This window comes from Panicum hallii, chromosome 5, assembly GCF_002211085.1.
Source record: "Panicum hallii strain FIL2 chromosome 5, PHallii_v3.1, whole genome shotgun sequence".
In the NCBI taxonomy this organism is placed as follows: Eukaryota; Viridiplantae; Streptophyta; class Magnoliopsida; order Poales; family Poaceae; genus Panicum; species Panicum hallii.
In genome coordinates, this window is record NC_038046.1 from 22,988,217 (window position 1) to 23,007,709 (window position 19,493).

Consider the following 19,493-nt stretch of genomic DNA (forward strand, 5'->3'; position numbering starts at 1 on the left):
CTTGGATACGCGCCTCGTAGTGCATCTCCCAGACCAGTTTCTTGCAGCAATTGGTGATCACCACATCTGCCTCGCTCTCTTTACCAGCCTCGCATTGGAAGAAATCCTAAATATACAAACACAATGGATCTCATTCATTTATGGTATAAAATTGTGCAACTAATATGCGATTTATCGAGCACTTACCCACAGCTCCCCCTTCACCCGCTCCGCCTTGTTGCTGAATACCCGGCCCTCCCGATCTTCAGCATCCGGGGCCGCGGCGTAGTGCTCAAACGTATAGGCCGGCTCCCACACTCCGCCGTACAAAACCATGCCAGGAAAGTGTTGCCTGCATAGAATACCGATGATGCCATTGACGGTGCGCTTGTGAGAAGCTCCAGGCTGCACAATCTTCCAACCCCTGCACAAGTGATTAAGAAAAATCATTACTTTCTATTCCAGATTTGAACATATTACATGTACAAGCGGTGAAAACATTTAAAGTTACCTGTTCTTATCGGGAGTAATCAGCGGGTGCCTGTCATGAGGTATCGGTCGGTGAGGGAGACTCGAGGGACCTTGCAAGTAGACTCTCGACGCACCAGAGGCTGCGGAACCAAAGCCCGTGGAACCAGAGGCGGTGTGCTGCAAATCCTCGTCCTCCTCCTGCGAGTCCTCGTCCCTCTCCTGCAATTCCTCATCCTTCTCTGACCCCTCATCCTGCGTAGGCAACTGTGCCACCTCCTCCGTGTCGTCCTGCGAGGGCCCCTGTGAGCTCCCCCTCCCCCTCCTCCCCCTCCCCTCCGTGACGACCCCTGTGCTACATCGGACAGTGCAAAGGCACTCCTCGCCCTAGAGTAAAGGGACTGTACGTTCCTCAAGTAACCACCGCCCACCATCTTTGTTCAATCACCTGAAATTAAGAAGAGTAAATCAATAAGTACATATAAACTTGCCATACTTAGAAAGAGATGCAAAATAAATAAAATATAATTATGTAATAATATAGTATTACATTGATTAAAAGTAATCTTCATCATCAGGATTAGCTGGATCATAAGTCTCGTCATCACTACCAACCATGTCATAGTCCGCATTATCCAAAGCATAACTATCGTCATTGACATTGCCTAAATGTAATGCTTCTAGCATTTGTAAGTCTTTTGCATTTTGCACCTCATCCTCCTCCTCCTCATCATCAATAACCATTTCAACTTCCGTTCCAATCGCTTCGGTTAAGTCTATCTCAAATTGCCCTTCTAGCCCCTCTTCTTGAAAGAACTCTCCGTCATATGTGTTTGGGTCTAAGTTGTAATCCTCATCGATTGGGACAGGTACTTTGCCATGCGGTGATACCTTGTGCACAACATACCAACCCTTAAGATGCTCCTTGGTTTGGCACGCATATGGGAGATAATAAACTTGTATGGCTTGTTGGGCCACAATATAGACATCGTCTCCTGGTAAGATGGAATCCTGTCGGACCTCCACTAGCCCAAGATTAGAATATGTCCGTCTCGTTACCTCTGGATCAAACCAATGGCATTTGAATATGACGGGATTGAGAGGTTTGGAACCATGAAAACTGAGTTTGTATATTTCTTCAATTCTTCCATAATACTCGACATTATCAAGGCCGAGAGTAAAAACTCCAGAATTTGTGGTCTTTCGATTGGGTCGACTTGCCTCATGGCTTCTCGTCCAAAAACGATATCCATTAACGTCATAACCAGAATATGACCTGACCCTATAGTCAAAGCCATCTGCAACCTGTCTCAACTCGGCACTCATCCTATGACCCTGCAAGTTCAAGCACGATAGATCGTTATATTATTTGCACGTAACAACTACGATTGACAAACTAAGTACGAGCTACATTGGACGGTACCTGCTGTTTGAACCAAGCAATGAAAGTGGGCGATCCATTCCCCGCGCCCTGTCTAAGAAGGGTGTCACATTCCTGCTCGGTAGGATCCCTTGATTGACGCCAGAACTCACGAAGAAATCGCTTCATGTACGGCACCACCTCTTCAAGGTTGGTCAACACATATAGCATGATCTGACGCCATTCTTGAGGGCTCAATGTCTTATTGCTCGAACCACTTGCACTTCCTAGTTGCCCTTGCAACAGGCTGAGGTTCGATTCATTTTCGCTAGCATTGTAACGAGGGGGAGGATTATGCACGCTAGGGAGGTTGTCACCTACTGGACAGCAAGTACATGCATGACATACCAGAAGATGTAATTAAGCCATCCTAATGTACAAAACGACTAAAGCCATGATGTTCTGTTCTTACCATAGTATGTTGTTGTGAAGTTGGACACCTCTTCATGAATGTATGCCTCTGCAATGGAAGCCTCAATTTTGCTTTTATTTCCACATTTCTTTCGAAGCACCTTTAGACATCTCTCGATTGGATAGCACCAACGACCCTGCACGGGCCCCCCATTCGTGCCTCATACGGGAGGTGCAAAATCATATGCTCCATCGGATTGAAAAAGCCGGGGGGAAGGATCTTCTCCAACTTACAAAGCAACACCGGTGCCATTCTTTCTAAGTCTGCAACCACGGTCCGAGATAACTCCTTCGCACAAAGCTGGCGGAAGAAATAGCTCAACTCTGCAAATACTAGCCAGACATGCTTAGGGAAATAGCCTCGAACCATCGCCGGAAGAAGCCGCTCAATCCATATGTGGTAGTCATGACTCTTCATCCCTAAGACTCGCATAGATGAAAAGTTGACCCCCCTACTCAGATTAGCTGCATACCCATCCGGGAACATCAACTTCTTAATCCACTCTAGTACTTCCCTCCTCTGGGGCTTGGTCAAGACGAAATCGGCCTTAGGCCTTCTCCATGTCTTTCCGTGACAAGGAGGCTTCATCTCTAGGTTCGGTCTATCACATAATATTGCCAGATCAACTCTAGCCTTAACGTTGTCCTTTGTCTTGCCGGGAATATCCATGATTGTTGACCAAAGTGCCTTAGCGATATTCTTTTCGGCGTGCATGACATCAATGTTGTGTGGAAGGATCAGGTCATCATAGTAGGGGAGCCGAGTCAAGCCTGACTTATGAGTCCACATATGTTGTTCGCTATATCCCACAAAGCCACCTGCTGGATTGACCACGAGACCATCTATTTCTTGACGAATTGTGGCACTACTCTTCATTGGAGGTGCAAGGCTTGTCACTGCGACACCTTTCGTAAAGTTCTTGATGTTTCGTCTGAATGGATGGTCAAGAGGGAGGAATTGCCGATGTTTGTCAAAAGCAACATACTTGCCACCCTTCTACAACCAAATGAACCTAAGACCTTCCTTGCATACAGGACATGGGAACTTCCCGTGAACACACCATGCGCATAATACCCCATACGCCAGCAAGTCATGCATGGAGTATTGGTACCAAACATGCATTATGAAGTTTTGCTTTGTAGCCCGATCGTATGTCCATACCCCATCCTCCCAAGCATGGATCAAATCATCAATGAGAGGCTCCATGAACACACCCATATTTTTCCCCGGGTGTCCAGGAATAATCAACGACAAGATTATGTTCTGCCGTTGAAAGCATACGCCCGGGGAAGATTGAGGGGGATAACAAATACAGGCCAGCATGTGTATGTGGCAGCCGACATTCCATAAGGATTGAACCATTCTGTTGCCAGCGCAACACGTACATTACGAGCATCTCTGGCTTTCTCATGATGAATGCTATCGAAGTGTTTCCATGCTTCACCATCGGATGCATGTACCATCTTGTCAGGATTGTATCGTTTGCCATTTTGTGCCAAGTCATTTGTTTCGCGTAGTCCTCAGTCATGTATAGCCTCTGGATCCTCGGTATGAACGGAAGGTATCGTAGGACTGTCACGGGAATGTTAAGCTGCCTCTTTGGGCCATCACCATCACAATCTACCTCCATGAACCTTGAGAATTTACACTTTGGACAGTATTTTGCTTCCGTGTATTCTTTCCTAAACAGGACGCACCCATTCCTACAAGCATGTATCTGCTCATACGGCATCTTGAGTGCACGAAGCAGTTTCCGTGCCTCATACATGCTCTTTGGTAGAATGTGACCCTTCGGAAGCAGGCTGCCAATAACTGTCAATAAAGCATCAAAGGCGCCTCGACTCAGACTGTACTGCGACTTTAACGCCATTATGCGTCCAATGGCATCAAGCTGAGAAACCATCGTATGTCCATGAAGGGGTTTATGTGACGCGGAAAGCATGTCGTAGAACGCCTTTGCGGTCGACTCTGGCTCCTCCTCCGTTTGTCCCTCTGCGAACCGTGCCTCCCCATAGTCATCCAATATGTCTGCTACACCGGCATTAGCATCATAATCCTCGACACGTGGTCTCACCACATCCTCTCTCATACGATTGGCTTCACCGTGGTAGATCCACCGGGTATAGTCTGTCGTAAATCCATTCTTGCAAAGATGTTCCCCCATATTCTTCTTATTTTGTCTTTTCCTATTTGCACACTTGCTGCATGGGCAGAGAATCATATTCGCTCCTTTAGCAGCTTTGCCAAACGCCATTTCCAAGAAAGCATCGGTCTTCCTGATCCATTCACTAGTCATCCCAACCTGACTTGGGCGGCCAGTGTACATCCATGCACGGTCTTCCATCCTCTAACATATACAGCGGAGACAGAGTAATATCAATTGCCCTACGTATATGCACAGGAGCGAGGAATATGGCATGTTATATCAACACAGCAGAATGATCTATAACAACTACTAAAGATACATGGTGTATTTTTTTAAAGAAACGTGCATCAGCTGGTGGAACATGATCGGATGCAGTACCTGCGGTGGCCGGGGCGCAGCGGGGGCACGGCTGAGGGCGCGGGCCGGGGGCAGTACCTGCAATGGAAGCCTCAATTTTGCTTTAATATTCCTAGGTGACTTAATAATATATGTTACATATGTTACATCAAAGGAGGCACACTCACACACACACAAACCAAAACAGAGATCATAAATTACTAAAGATTAGGGCGCTGCAAGATTAATTCCTGACACCTTCTAGTCCTACTGAAGAAATGATATTGATGTAAAGTAAAATATACGTGTCTAAAAGAGGCTTGGAACACAGACATAATCCATGTGGTGGGCACTGTGATTAGGAAGGCACATCAATGACTAGGAGTTATGTATGTTGAATTCTATATGATATGGCCTCTGAGTATTGATTTTGATTAGCCATAATAGATAACACATGCTACATTGTTGACTCAGTTCTTCAGCTTAAAAATGTAAGTTTTCATCCAAATATTTTACTCGAAAAAAATGAATCACAGAGCCTGTTTGATGACACATTGTCTTCTAAGCTCTGCAAAACTATAATATAGGATTTTGCTTCATAGTTCTACCCTAGGCTGCTCAAGCAATGACATTTATTGGAATTAGCAATAAACAGCTGGATCATGGAATCCTTATCAATCTATAAGTGTCATGAAATGACCTGGTCGATCTAAGACATTTGACCTAGGCATTGGCCAAAATTATTGCTCTCTATTAAGTTCTTTTGGTTGCTCTGTATTGAAACTGAATACTCACTCTGCTCGGGCTGGGGCGCGGCAGGGGGCCGGGGGCGCGGCGTCGGGGCCGGGGGCGCGGCGGCGGCTCGGGCCGGGGCGCGGCGGGGGGCCGGGGGCGCGGCGTCGGCGGGGGCGCAGGCCGGGGACGCGGCCGGGGCCGCGGGGCGGCGGAGCGGCGGCGGCGCGGCGGGGCCGGGTGTGATATCCAGGTAATTAGACAACTAGATACTAAGTTTGGGTGTATTATATGTAAGCATGTTATAGTGTATATAAGTTGTACAAAGCAATAAGGGTATATTTATAAATTATAAGTTTTATAAATTCTTATGTGCAAGTGTGTGAAAATGATCTTAAGTGTCAAATTTCAGATAGCTATAGAAAAGAAAAGAGCAAAAGTTAAATAAACCTAAGGGGAATAGACTTTATATGAAATTAAGGACCTTTATGTGATTAATACAAAGATATAAGGACTTACATATAAAATGGGTGAGAGATAGTGGTAAAACTTAGTTTTACCTAAGGGCTAAAGTGTAAAAAGACCTAGTCATGATTACTGCAGAAAAACTTACAAAGAGACCCCAAATATTAGAACATTTTGTTTAAATTAATACATAAGGTTTATAATTTAAGTTGTGCTCAAAAGTTCAAAATAAAATAGCACCCTTTGAGATTTGAAACTCGAGCTCTAAAGCATTCTTGTAGGATTTGAAATTCTCTACAACTTTGCTTTAGACATTTTTCTCATTAGGATTTTGTATCAATGGGAAATTTTAGTTTACAGAGGAGTCCCTGGACTTTTTGGATTTTACAAACGAGTCCTTCTGACTCCAGTCTGCTTCTTCCTCCTCTATCACCCTCACTTCCCCTCTCTGCTCCGTTCTGCTTCCGCCGCTCACCGCCGGCGCAGCGCCCGAGCTCCACCTCCAGCTGCTACTCGTGCACACGCATCGCCAGAGGGTCTTCTCACCGCCCTAGCCCTTCCCCGTTGTCTCCTTCCTCGCGTGCCACCTCGCCTTCCTCCTGCCGCGGGCTGCCAGCACCACCGGCCACGGCGACCTTCTGCTCCTCCACCGCCGGGCCTAAGTAGCTGCCCCCAACCGCAATGTTGCCTCTCTTCTCACTCTTTTACTTCCTGGTAATCGATACAAAGCAGCTCGGCTTGCTCCTGTGCGTGGACCAACGGCCGCCGCCCCACCTCCATTGCCGCCGCCCTCTGCTCCACGTCGAGCTTCCCCTTCCGACCTCCCTCTCCCTGAGTTGAGCCTCGAAATCGGGTCCCCTTCTCGCCCTAGAGCTCCTAGACCACGCGCCATCCCCATCCCCCACTCGAGCTCGCCGGAATTCGAGCCGCCGCTCGCCGGAGCTACTGCTCCCGTGGGCAGCTCGCCACCGGTCATCTCCAACCTCCCCGAGACCCTCTACAGGTAGCCTTTGACTCACTGGTGCTTCCTCTCCCCTCGCCCCTCGCCGCCGACCCCGAGGATCGCCGGATTTTGGCCGGAACAGAGCTCTCCCCGCCGGCCATGGCAGCAGGGACCCGATTGCAAGCATTCTAATTCTTTTAGGGTCCTTTATGCAAAGTTCAGTCCCTTTCTCTATTTCAAACCAGTGAAGTTCAAAAATGTGTAAGAATTCGTAGAAAAATCAGAAAAATACCAAACTTGTTGGGTTAGAATCCTTATGATAAGTTCTACAACTTTTGTTTCACAGTCAAGTTATGAAAGTGCTTAGTTTGTTCTGTATTCTAAATACAAGTAAAAGGATGTTTTAATTAAATCTTATGATCCATAGCTTTACTGCTGTTAATTTTTGGAGCATATATTGTACCTGAATTGAGAAGGCTTGTATAAATTTTTGAGGCCTAGATCAGCCCTCTAGCTAGAGTATTTGGTTACTTTTGTTATAAGCTAATAAAAGCTTGGCAAATTAATTTCAGAAGTATCTATGCATATTTAGGGATGAAATTTTTACTATAGTTTAGTCCTTATGAGTGTGATATAACATAAAAATTTGAGAAACAGAAACCTAACATAACTTGAGTTATAAATTTCAAACTTAGATTTCAAGATAAATCATAAATAATAATTAGAATGCATGAAAATTTATGAAACTTTTCTGGGATGCTAAACTTGAGTAGTTTATGATGTTCTTAAGTTTTGAACCCTAATTTTAGTATAAAACTCTAGTCATAATTACACCTTGAAATTTCAAATCTTGATCTTGTTTAATTAGGTAAGTTGATTATTGTATAAAATATCTAGAGTAAGGTTATTTCAATTAAACCCACTTAGGGTAATTTTTATAAGTATTAATTTAATTCTACTAAATTATAATTTGCTTAAGATTAATTCAAAGTTAACCATAATTAAATAATAACCTAAAGTTAATTAAAATGTTCAACTAATAAATGGGAATTGCTAAGTGTGTGTAGTGTTGCTTAAGGTAATTAGATACACTACCTAATATAGTTAAATTGGATGTTTAAGGTGACCCACCTCGGTTGCCTAACGAGACTAGTTAGTTTAATTAGTACTCGATAAATGACTGCCCAGTACAGCGTAGTTAACTTATCGTCATAATGTAATTGTTCTTAAGTTGGATTGCAACTTTATTATGAATTAATATAAAAATATATATGCATTCCAAAACTTATAACTTTGCATCTCATATAGACTCGACCACTCTCGCTGACGGGGATTATCAGCTGATCCCGGAACAAGAAGAAGTTTATTCTGAAGACCCCGGGAATCTTGTCGCGGATTTCTCTGAAGCCCCGAACCAAGGTTCGGAAGAAAATAGTTTGACTAACCCCAACCCTGCTAGCGAAGGCAAGCCCCGGACATAACCTTTATTTTATTACACTGCAACCTATATTATTTATATTTACATTATGCATTAGGTTCTTAGGAGTTGTTTGGAAAACTTAGTTACATTGTTCTAGAAACCAATGTATTGAACACTAGAACTTGAGTTCGACTAGCTGCTCGGCTTATAGGACCGGTAGAAGTCGAGTGATTTCCTGTCACTCGCGCGATATAGGAATTGTAATGTTTACATTCCTGTTATCACTATAAGGATGACGGACGGGAGTTTTATGAGGTATCATGGTCAAGATGATACCCCGTCTGTGTTGATGAATTTGTTAAGGTCGCAGTGTGTGGTAGCGGTGGCTAAGCGTTTGAAAGTACTAGCCACATGCCGTGAAATATGGTAAGCGGTAAGCCTAGTAACCGATCGGCCCGAGGAGTGGACATACCACCCACCACATGTATTTGCTTCTTTTGGTTACTTTGTTCGACGTGTAGGCATACGTGTTGCTGGGCAACCAGGAGTACGGGTTTTGTAGTCGCGCTACAGACGTACGTCCTGCACTTTGGATGTGCGTATGACCTGCAGTCGCTTGTGGTGGCACTGATCTACGAGTTGGAATGAAAGGCAAACGGTTGCTTCGGAATGACCCTGTGGTATTCCAAGCGTGTGTGTTAGGATTACCTTGCAAGGGTTGAATCTCGATTCAGAATCGTCCGCCTCTCACGATGTATGAGACTGCTTATTCCCTTTACCACATAGAGTAACAAGAGCAATTATGTGATTATCAAAGATGATGTTTGAGTAAAGATTCTACCATGTTTGAATAGTTATAGGTGCTTACCTAGAATGGTTAATCAACTAGAACCTGAAAGCTAAAAGTTGAAATTAAGGATCTACTCCTTGTTGCTTTTCAGCTGAAACCCTACCCAAAGCTAAAAGCCATCATGAGTTTAGTTATGGGCTAAGGTATACCCACTTCCGGGTAAGTCTTGCTGAGTATTAGTATACTCAGCCTTGCTGTTGTTGATTTACTTCAGGTAATCCTTCTGATGAGCCAGCATTCATTACACCGTGGCCCTACCCTTTGCCTGATGGTTGGTCCGTGGAATGGGATCCGTCCCCGGCCAACACAGATTCCGCCGAGTAATATTATGCCAGGGCTAGCATAATATCTTATATCTGTAATAACGACGTGTATAATGACTACGCTTTTCAAACTCCGCTGCTTTGTCGGAAAACTAAAACCTGTCTTGTAATAATCTCTCCTCCGTGGGAGCTAATGATGCTTTGTACATCTTTGTAATATAACTGCCTGTGGTGTAAAATATTTTGGCATTGTATCTCTGGACTCACCTTCGTGTGAGGTACCTTGTTGGATCCTGCGTTCGGTGGTTTATCGGGACGTTACCCGACAGACCAATAGTTTTATACCGTTTGAAGTACGAGGTAGCCCTTGGTGAGGACTCGCGTACTTGAGCCGGTATAAATCAGGTTGGTTCTGCCACAGCTGGTATCAGAGCTAACAAGTGTACCCTGGAGATATAATTAGCCTTAAAAAGTAATTTTTAGTATAAAAATTTATTAAACAAGTAATTGCAAACTACGTTGGTTCGTTAAGGATTATGTATAGTACGTAAGCCCTAGGGTAATGCTATTATGGGAATTAGAGGTGGCTGTAATATATATATATATATATATGACTAACTTCCAGCATTACTTTTTAGTTGAAATTTAATTTCATGCACAATTCAACTTTACTTTCTATAACGACATCTTCGATCGTGAGGTAAGAAGGTAAGGATCCTCAGCCAACTGAGGGAGCTTGGCCTTCCTATCGGTGATGCGAACCGAACGCTGTTTCTCAAGCAGTGGCCTACTTGAGATGCTGCCAATGTACCAACCTCGGTTGATTACATTGGGAGTATATGGTTCGGCGCAGGGTGTGGCGATCGCTGTTCATACCCCCGCATTTTGCGGTACCCCCGTGAATACGTTGTTTCGACAACGTATGTTAACGTTGTCTGTACGGCGGTAATTGTACAGATGCTGTTTCTATAGTGACAGTAATGAATGGGGACGCTTTCATGATATGCTGGCATGAAAGGTTCATTGGATATATATGCATTGTGGTTTTCTGCAGGTACACTAACCACGATTACGAAACTAGGACGGATAGGGCCTATCGATTAGTTAATAGTGAGAGACGTATTTAAATTGTGCCACCGAAACTAACCACGTAAGACCAAGATTACTTGGCAGTTATTTTTGGTTGTGAGATCGCGTAGTGCGTGCATGCATAACACATTAATCAACAAAACGAATGTTTTAATTGATGCTTCCTAAGAAATAGGCAATATGTTGGTATTTCTTAATTTGGGTAAGTAAGAATCTTTAGTTGAGTATCTTAGGTATCCATCTGACTTACAGCCTTTGCTGTTATCAGAATCAGCTATCTTAATCCATTTTACCTTGTAAATTTTCTCAACAGGGTAAAAATATCTTACCATTTGCATTGTTGTCGCAGATGGCTGCTCCTGCTAATACCTTTTGGGATCAGGAGGGGCACTTTCACACCAATGGTTTACATTGGGAAGGGTTTCCTCGTCTTTTGTGGGAATCCTTGAGTATGTTCCATTATACAGAGCCTCCTCTGTATGATGGGGTAGAGTATCGTGAAGAAGGAGTTCCCCGCTGCAGGGTTAAGATAATAATTCCTCAACACCCTTTCCGCTCCTTATGGCCTCCCATAGAAGTGGAAGTGGTTGGATATCGTCTAGTGGATACTCTTGAAACTGCTGCTTTAGAAGCTATCAAACTCTTTTGCAATCAGCATCCGATTGAAGTTGCCGCATATCCTATTGGGTTATTTCCTACTATAGACCCAGGTAATTCGGACTGGGATTTTCGGACAGACCATCATGGTCATCTGCTAGGAGATCTGGCTGAAGAAACCGTCCGTATTGTTACCAGGTTTATGGATGTGCAATACCATTACCAGATGCTACTGCGTCATGGGGTAAGTCAGATAACCGGTGTGGCTCAAAGCTACTATCGGAATGCTGACCACCAAGTAACCCAAATAGAAGAATTGCAAGCTTTGGTAACACAAAAGGATGAAATTATTGCAGCAAGAGATGAAACAATTCTTCATCGCGAAGATCAGATCAATGAGAGTGATCATCTTATCACTCAACGTGACGCTGTTATAGAATTTCTACAAGAGCAAATTCATGATCTGCTAATCGAAGCGGATGATGCCCAGGCTCATATTGAAGAATTGCAGCAGCAACCTATACTCCCCGCTATACCCATAGTACCTGAAGAAGAAGAAGAAGACCCAGAGGAGATTGAGGGTATTTCAGAGATTGATTCTGAGCATGGGGATCCTGTTCTTAGTCCCCATCACTCTTTTTCTGGTAGTCAATCTTCTGTAGGAAATTTCGACGATTTTTAGTAAATCATCGACTTTCGAGATGTAATCTAAGGGAATGTAATAGTTTAAGTAGTCAAACCTCGCGCCATTTGATGTAACATAGATGGCCTATGTAGTGAACTTTCGACATGCGAAGTGAAAACTATCTAAGTCAGCAATGTAATATAATTTCCGGTTTTATCATCTTGTTCATTATCTTTAATTCTGAGATGAGATGATTGTGCGGAATATATGCATTGTTTATGTCTTCTGAAATTGGGAGTAAGGATATATGGTTAATAATGGACATCTCCTTTATTTCAGATGGTTGGAGCTACACGTGGAACCCCGGAGGGTTTCCGAGCTGATCAGGCCAGCGGTTCTCAGCAACCGCCACCACCTCCTCCCAACCTTGCCGAAGTCATGGCTCGGCAAACGGAATTGCTTAATTTGCTGGTTCAAGCACAGCAGAATCAGCAGCATCAATTCCGAGGAGGCCGGGATGATCGCAATCCTCCTGTGGCTAGTTACCAAGATTTCCTCAGTACCCAACCGCCTTTCTTCAGTAAGGCCGAGGAACCATTAGATGCCGATGCCTGGCTCCACATCATAGAATCAAAGTTCGCTCTCCTGACCATACCTTGTGCGGATTCTAGCAAGGCTTCCTTTGCTGCTCAACAACTTCGTGGTGCTGCTAGAATCTGGTGGGATAATTTTTATGCCATGCAACCTGCAGGGCATGTCATCACATGGGATGAATTCCGGGTCGCCTTCAGAGCACATTATATTCCCGCAGGATTATTGGAGCGAAAGCTTAACGAGTTCCTGGCTCTTACACAAGGTGCCAACACAGTTTTGCAGTACGCACAGAATTTCAATCATCTGTGCCAGTATGCAGGGTATCATGCAGATAATGATACCAAGAAGCAAGACCGTTTTCGCCGAGGCCTTAACACCAAACTCAAGGAACGCCTGAACCTTGTGAAGGCAAATACTTTCAGTGAGTTGGTTAACATGGCCTTAACTCAGGAAGACTGCATTGTGGCGCATTATGCCGAGAAGAAGCGGAAGAACCCTGCTGGACCCTCGAGTGCTCAACCACCGAGGTATCGGATTGTTTCCAATGCGCCGCCCAGGGCACCACAACGCAATGCTCCTACGGGTAGATTGGTTTTTAGGCCGCCTCAGCAGCAAGGAAGGTTTAGACCTCCTGTGCCCCCGCAACAAGCACAACAATCTGGCCTACGGCCAAATATTCAGCAAGTGCCACAGAAAGGCAGCAACTATCGCTGCTACAATTGCGGAAGTGCGGACCATTTCATCCGAGATTGCCCGCGGCCTAAGAAACTTAATCAAGGGCAGAGCTCCACCCAGGGAAACCAGAATAAGGGCAAGAAGCCGGTGATGCAAGTTCGGCAGGGACGAATTAACTTCACCACTCTTGCAGAACTTCCAGATGGAGCTCCTGTCATGTCGGGTACATTTTCTATTCACCACCAACCAGTTGTTACTTTATTTGACTCTGGGGCAACACATAGCTTTATTAGTAACAACTGTGGAACCCGACTAGGACTTGAATCTTGTCCTATCCAGGGGTCATATATGATCACTACCCCTGGAGGAAATATTACTTCCAACCGAATAAGTAGATATGTGCCAATTCAGTTAGGTAGTAAAGAGATTAAAACTGATTTGGTTTTACTCAGTTTAGAGGGTATCGATGTCATACTTGGGACAAACTGGATGGCTGAACATCGAGTCCAGTTAGATATATCTTCCCGGGTTATCGAAATTGATTCACCATATTGTGGAGCCATTACTCTTGTTCTGCCTCCGCCAGAATGTCTACACCCTTGCGCATATGCTATCACAGATATCAAAGTCAAAGATATCCCTGTAGTATGTGAATACCCCGATGTCTTTCCAGACGATTTGCCTGGAATGCCACCAGATAGAGACATCGAGTTCATTATTGAACTTCAACCTGGCACTGCTCCAATTTCAAAAAGGCCGTATCGTATGCCTCCAAATGAATTGGCAGAACTGAAAATTCAGCTACAAGATCTTCTTGATAAGGGTTATATACGCCCCAGTGCTTCACCTTGGGGTTGTTCTGCTCTTTTTGTCAAGAAGAAAGATGATAGTCTAAGGCTATGTGTCGACTACCGTCCACTCAATGCGGTTACCATCAAAAATAAGTATCCTCTTCCCCGCATTGATATCTTGTTCGATCAATTAGCTGGAGCAAAGGTCTTTTCTAAGATTGATTTACGCTCCGGTTATCATCAGATCAAGATCAGGCCTAGTGACATTCCAAAAACGGCCTTCTCAACCAGATATGGACTTTATGAATATCTGGTCATGTCATTTGGACTTACAAATGCGCCGGCATATTTCATGTATCTCATGAATTCTGTATTTATGCCGGAGCTTGATAAATTTGTTGTGGTCTTCATCGATGATATTCTGATATACTCCAGAACCAAAGAAGACCATGCTAATCATTTGCGTGTCGTTCTTCAACGACTACGTGATCATCGCCTTTATGCCAAATTTTCAAAATGTGAATTTTGGCTGGATAGTGTGAAATTTTTGGGACATACTATCTCTAGTCAAGGCATATCGGTTGATCCAACTAAAGTTCAAGAAGTTATGGACTGGAATCCTCCCACTTCAGTCCATCAAATACGAAGTTTCCTTGGATTGACAGGATATTATCGCCGATTCATTCCAGACTTCTCCAAGATAGCTAAACCCATGACTGAGCTACTTAAGAAAGAAGTTAAGTTCCGTTGGGATGATAGGTGTGAGGAAGCATTTCACACCTTGAGAAAACTTCTGACGACTGCTCCAGTACTAGCTCAGCCAGATAGTACACAGCCTTTTGATGTCTATTGCGATGCTTCTGGAATTGGCCTTGGTTGTGTCCTTATGCAAAACAACCGGGTTATTGCTTATGCATCCCGAGCACTTCGAACTCATGAGCAAAATTATCCAACACATGATCTTGAATTGGCAGCAGTTATCCACGCTCTCAAGATCTGGAGACATCATCTTATGGGTGCTAAGTGTAACATTTACACGGACCATAAGAGCCTCAAGTATATTTTTACTCAAGCTGATCTAAATATGAGGCAAAGGCGTTGGTTAGAATTGATTAAAGACTACGACCTTGAGGTACACTACCATCCAGGCAAGGCTAATGTAGTTGCGGATGCTCTTAGCCGTAAAACACATTGTCACTGTTTATCAGTAGCAATTTTCAGTGACACTCTCTGCCATCAGATGAGAAAACTCAATTTAGAGATCATTCCTCAAGGTAGTCTGAATCAGCTATCTATTGAGTCTACTCTTCGAGATAAAATCCTTATGTCTCAACTCCATGATGAGGGTGTCAAGATTATCAAATCCAAGCTATCCCAAGGAGAAGCTAAATATCGGTGTTTTCACACTGATCATCAAGGAGTCCTATGGTTCAACGATCGGATTGTTGTGCCTAAGGATCATCAACTTCATAAGCAAATCCTTGACGAAGCACATTTGTCCAAATTCTCTATTCATCCTGGTAGCACCAAGATGTATCACGATCTTCAGCAACACCTTTGGTGGACCAGAATGAAAAGAGAAATTGCCAAATATGTGTCTGAGTGCGATACGTGCCAGAGAGTCAAAGCCAGTCATCTCAAGGCTTCTGGTACACTTCAGCCATTACCCATTCCGTCATGGAAATGGGAAGACATTAGCATGGATTTCATTGTTGGTCTTCCCAACACATCTCAAAAACATGACTCCATATGGGTAATCATCGATAGACTCACAAAAACAGCTCATTTTCTTCCAGTGCATACCACTTACTCCGCTAAGAAGTATGCCGAAGTCTATCTGGAACAAGTCGTTCGATTACATGGGGTTCCAAAAACTATCATCTCTGATCGAGGATCCCAATTCATCGCACGATTTTGGGAGCAATTGCAATCAGCTCTAGGGACTAAATTGATTCGAAGCTCTGCGTATCATCCCCAGACTGATGGGCAGACTGAGCGGGTTAACCAAATTCTTGAAGACATGCTCCGAGCTTGTATTATTCACTATGGTACAAGTTGGGACAAGTGCCTTGCTCTAGCTGAATTTGCCTACAACAACAGTTATCAAGCTAGTCTTCAAATGGCCCCTTTCGAAGCGTTATATGGTCGCAGATGCCGAACTCCTTTGAGTTGGTCTGAGACCGGTGAACGCAAAATCTTCGGACCAGATCTAGTTGTTGAAGCCGAAGATAAGGTTAAGGTTATTCAATCTAATCTTAAAACCGCTCAGTCCAGACAAAAGAGTTATGCAGATAAGAGGAGAAAACCTCTACAATTTCAAATAGGAGATTTTGTTTATCTCCGAGTGTCTCCAACCAAAGGTGTCCAACGTTTCGGCATAAAAGGGAAGTTAGCACCTCGATATGTCGGACCCTTTGAAATTTTGAATGTTTGTGGCCCAGTGGCTTACAAACTTTGTCTTCCATCTCAATGGGCAGCTATTCACGATATCTTTCATGTCTCTCAACTTAAGAAGTGTGTCAAAGTACCCACGGAAATCGTTGAGACATGTGCCATTGAGATTGAACCTGATTTATCGTACATCGAACAACCTTTTCAAATTCTGGATACTAAGGAAAGATTCACCAGAAGAAGGGCAGTTAAGATGTACAAGATCTTATGGGATCATCACACCGAAGAAGAAGCGACTTGGGAGACTGAGTCTTATCTTCAACGGAATTTTCCAGACTTCCTGCAAGCCAATCCCCAAATCTAATTATCCATTTCTGTTCAGCTTCGGAATCTCGGAACGAGATTCTTTTTAAGGGGGGAAGGCTGTGATATCCAGGTAATTAGACAACTAGATACTAAGTTTGGGTGTATTATATGTAAGCATGTTATAGTGTATATAAGTTGTACAAAGCAATAAGGGTATATTTATAAATTATAAGTTTTATAAATTCTTATGTGCAAGTGTGTGAAAATGATCTTAAGTGTCAAATTTCAGATAGCTATAGAAAAGAAAAGAGCAAAAGTTAAATAAACCTAAGGGGAATAGACTTTATATGAAATTAAGGACCTTTATGTGATTAATACAAAGATATAAGGACTTACATATAAAATGGGTGAGAGATAGTGGTAAAACTTAGTTTTACCTAAGGGCTAAAGTGTAAAAAGACCTAGTCATGATTACTGCAGAAAAACTTACAAAGAGACCCCAAATATTAGAACATTTTGTTTAAATTAATACATAAGGTTTATAATTTAAGTTGTGCTCAAAAGTTCAAAATAAAATAGCACCCTTTGAGATTTGAAACTCGAGCTCTAAAGCATTCTTGTAGGATTTGAAATTCTCTACAACTTTGCTTTAGACATTTTTCTCATTAGGATTTTGTATCAATGGGAAATTTTAGTTTACAAAGGAGTCCCTGGACTTTTTGGATTTTACAAACGAGTCCTTCTGACTCCAGTCTGCTTCTTCCTCCTCTGTCACCCTCACTTCCCCTCTCTGCTCCGTTCTGCTTCCGCCGCTCACCGCCGGCGCAGCGCCCGAGCTCCACCTCCAGCTGCTACTCGTGCACACGCATCGCCAGAGGGTCTTCTCACCGCCCTAGCCCTTCCCCGTTGTCTCCTTCCTCGCGTGCCACCTCGCCTTCCTCCTGCCGCGGGCTGCCAGCACCACCGGCCACGGCGACCTTCTGCTCCTCCACCGCCGGGCCTAAGTAGCTGCCCCCAACCGCAATGTTGCCTCTCTTCTCACTCTTTTACTTCCTGGTAATCGATACAAAGCAGCTCGGCTTGCTCCTGTGCGTGGACCAACGGCCGCCGCCCCACCTCCATTGCCGCCGCCCTCTGCTCCACGTCGAGCTTCCCCTTCCGACCTCCCTCTCCCTGAGTTGAGCCTCGAAATCGGGTCCCCTTCTCGCCCTAGAGCTCCTAGACCACGCGCCATCCCCATCCCCCACTCGAGCTCGCCGGAATTCGAGCCGCCGCTCGCCGGAGCTACTGCTCCCGTGGGCAGCTCGCCACCGGTCATCTCCAACCTCCCCGAGACCCTCTACAGGTAGCCTTTGACTCACTGGTGCTTCCTCTCCCCTCGCCCCTCGCCGCCGACCCCGAGGATCGCCGGATTTTGGCCGGAACAGAGCTCTCCCCGCCGGCCATGGCAGCAGGGACCCGATTGCAAGCATTCTAATTCTTTTAGGGTCCTTTATGCAAAGTTCAGTCCCTTTCTCTATTTCAAACCAGTGAAGTTCAAAAATGTGTAAGAATTCGTAGAAAAATTAGAAAAATACCAAACTTGTTGGGTTAGAATCCTTATGATAAGTTCTACAACTTTTGTTTCACAGTCAAGTTATGAAAGTGCTTAGTTTGTTCTGTATTCTAAATACAAGTAAAAGGATGTTTTAATTAAATCTTATGATCCATAGCTTTACTGCTGTTAATTTTTGGAGCATATATTGTACCTGAATTGAGAAGGCTTGTATAAATTTTTGAGGCCTAGATCAGCCCTCTAGCTAGAATATTTGGTTACTTTTGTTATAAGCTAATAAAAGCTTGGCAAATTAATTTCAGAAGTATCTATGCATATTTAGGGATGAAATTTTTACTATAGTTTAGTCCTTATGAGTGTGATATAACATAAAAATTTGAGAAACAGAAACCTAACATAACTTGAGTTATAAATTTCAAACTTAGATTTCAAGATAAATCATAAATAATAATTAGAATGCATGAAAATTTATGAAACTTTTCTGGGATGCTAAACTTGAGTAGTTTATGATGTTCTTAAGTTTTGAACCCTAATTTTAGTATAAAACTCTAGTCATAATTACACCTTGAAATTTCAAATCTTGATCTTGTTTAATTAGGTAAGTTGATTATTGTATAAAATATCTAGAGTAAGGTTATTTCAATTAAACCCACTTAGGGTAATTTTTATAAGTATTAATTTAATTCTACTAAATTATAATTTGCTTAAGATTAATTCAAAGTAAACCATAATTAAATAATAACCTAAAGTTAATTAAAATGTTCAACTATAAATGGGAATTGCTAAGTGTGTGTAGTGTTGCTTAAGGTAATTAGATACACTACCTAATATAGTTAAATTGGATGTTTAAGGTGACCCACCTCGGTTGCCTAACGAGACTAGTTAGTTTAATTAGTACTCGATAAATGACTGCCCAGTACAGCGTAGTTAACTTATCGTCATAATGTAATTGTTCTTAAGTTGGATTGCAACTTTATTATGAATTAATATAAAAATATATATGCATTCCAAAACTTATAACTTTGCATCTCATATAGACTCGACCACTCTCGCTGACGGGGATTATCAGCTGATCCCGGAACAAGAAGAAGTTTATTCTGAAGACCCCGGGAATCTTGTCGCGGATTTCTCTGAAGCCCCGAACCAAGGTTCGGAAGAAAATAGTTTGACTAACCCCAACCCTGCTAGCGAAGGCAAGCCCCGGACATAACCTTTATTTTATTACACTGCAACCTATATTATTTATATTTACATTATGCATTAGGTTCTTAGGAGTTGTTTGGAAAACTTAGTTACATTGTTCTAGAAACCAATGTATTGAACACTAGAACTTGAGTTCGACTAGCTGCTCGGCTTATAGGACCGGTAGAAGTCGAGTGATTTCCTGTCACTCGCGCGATATAGGAATTGTAATGTTTACATTCCTGTTATCACTA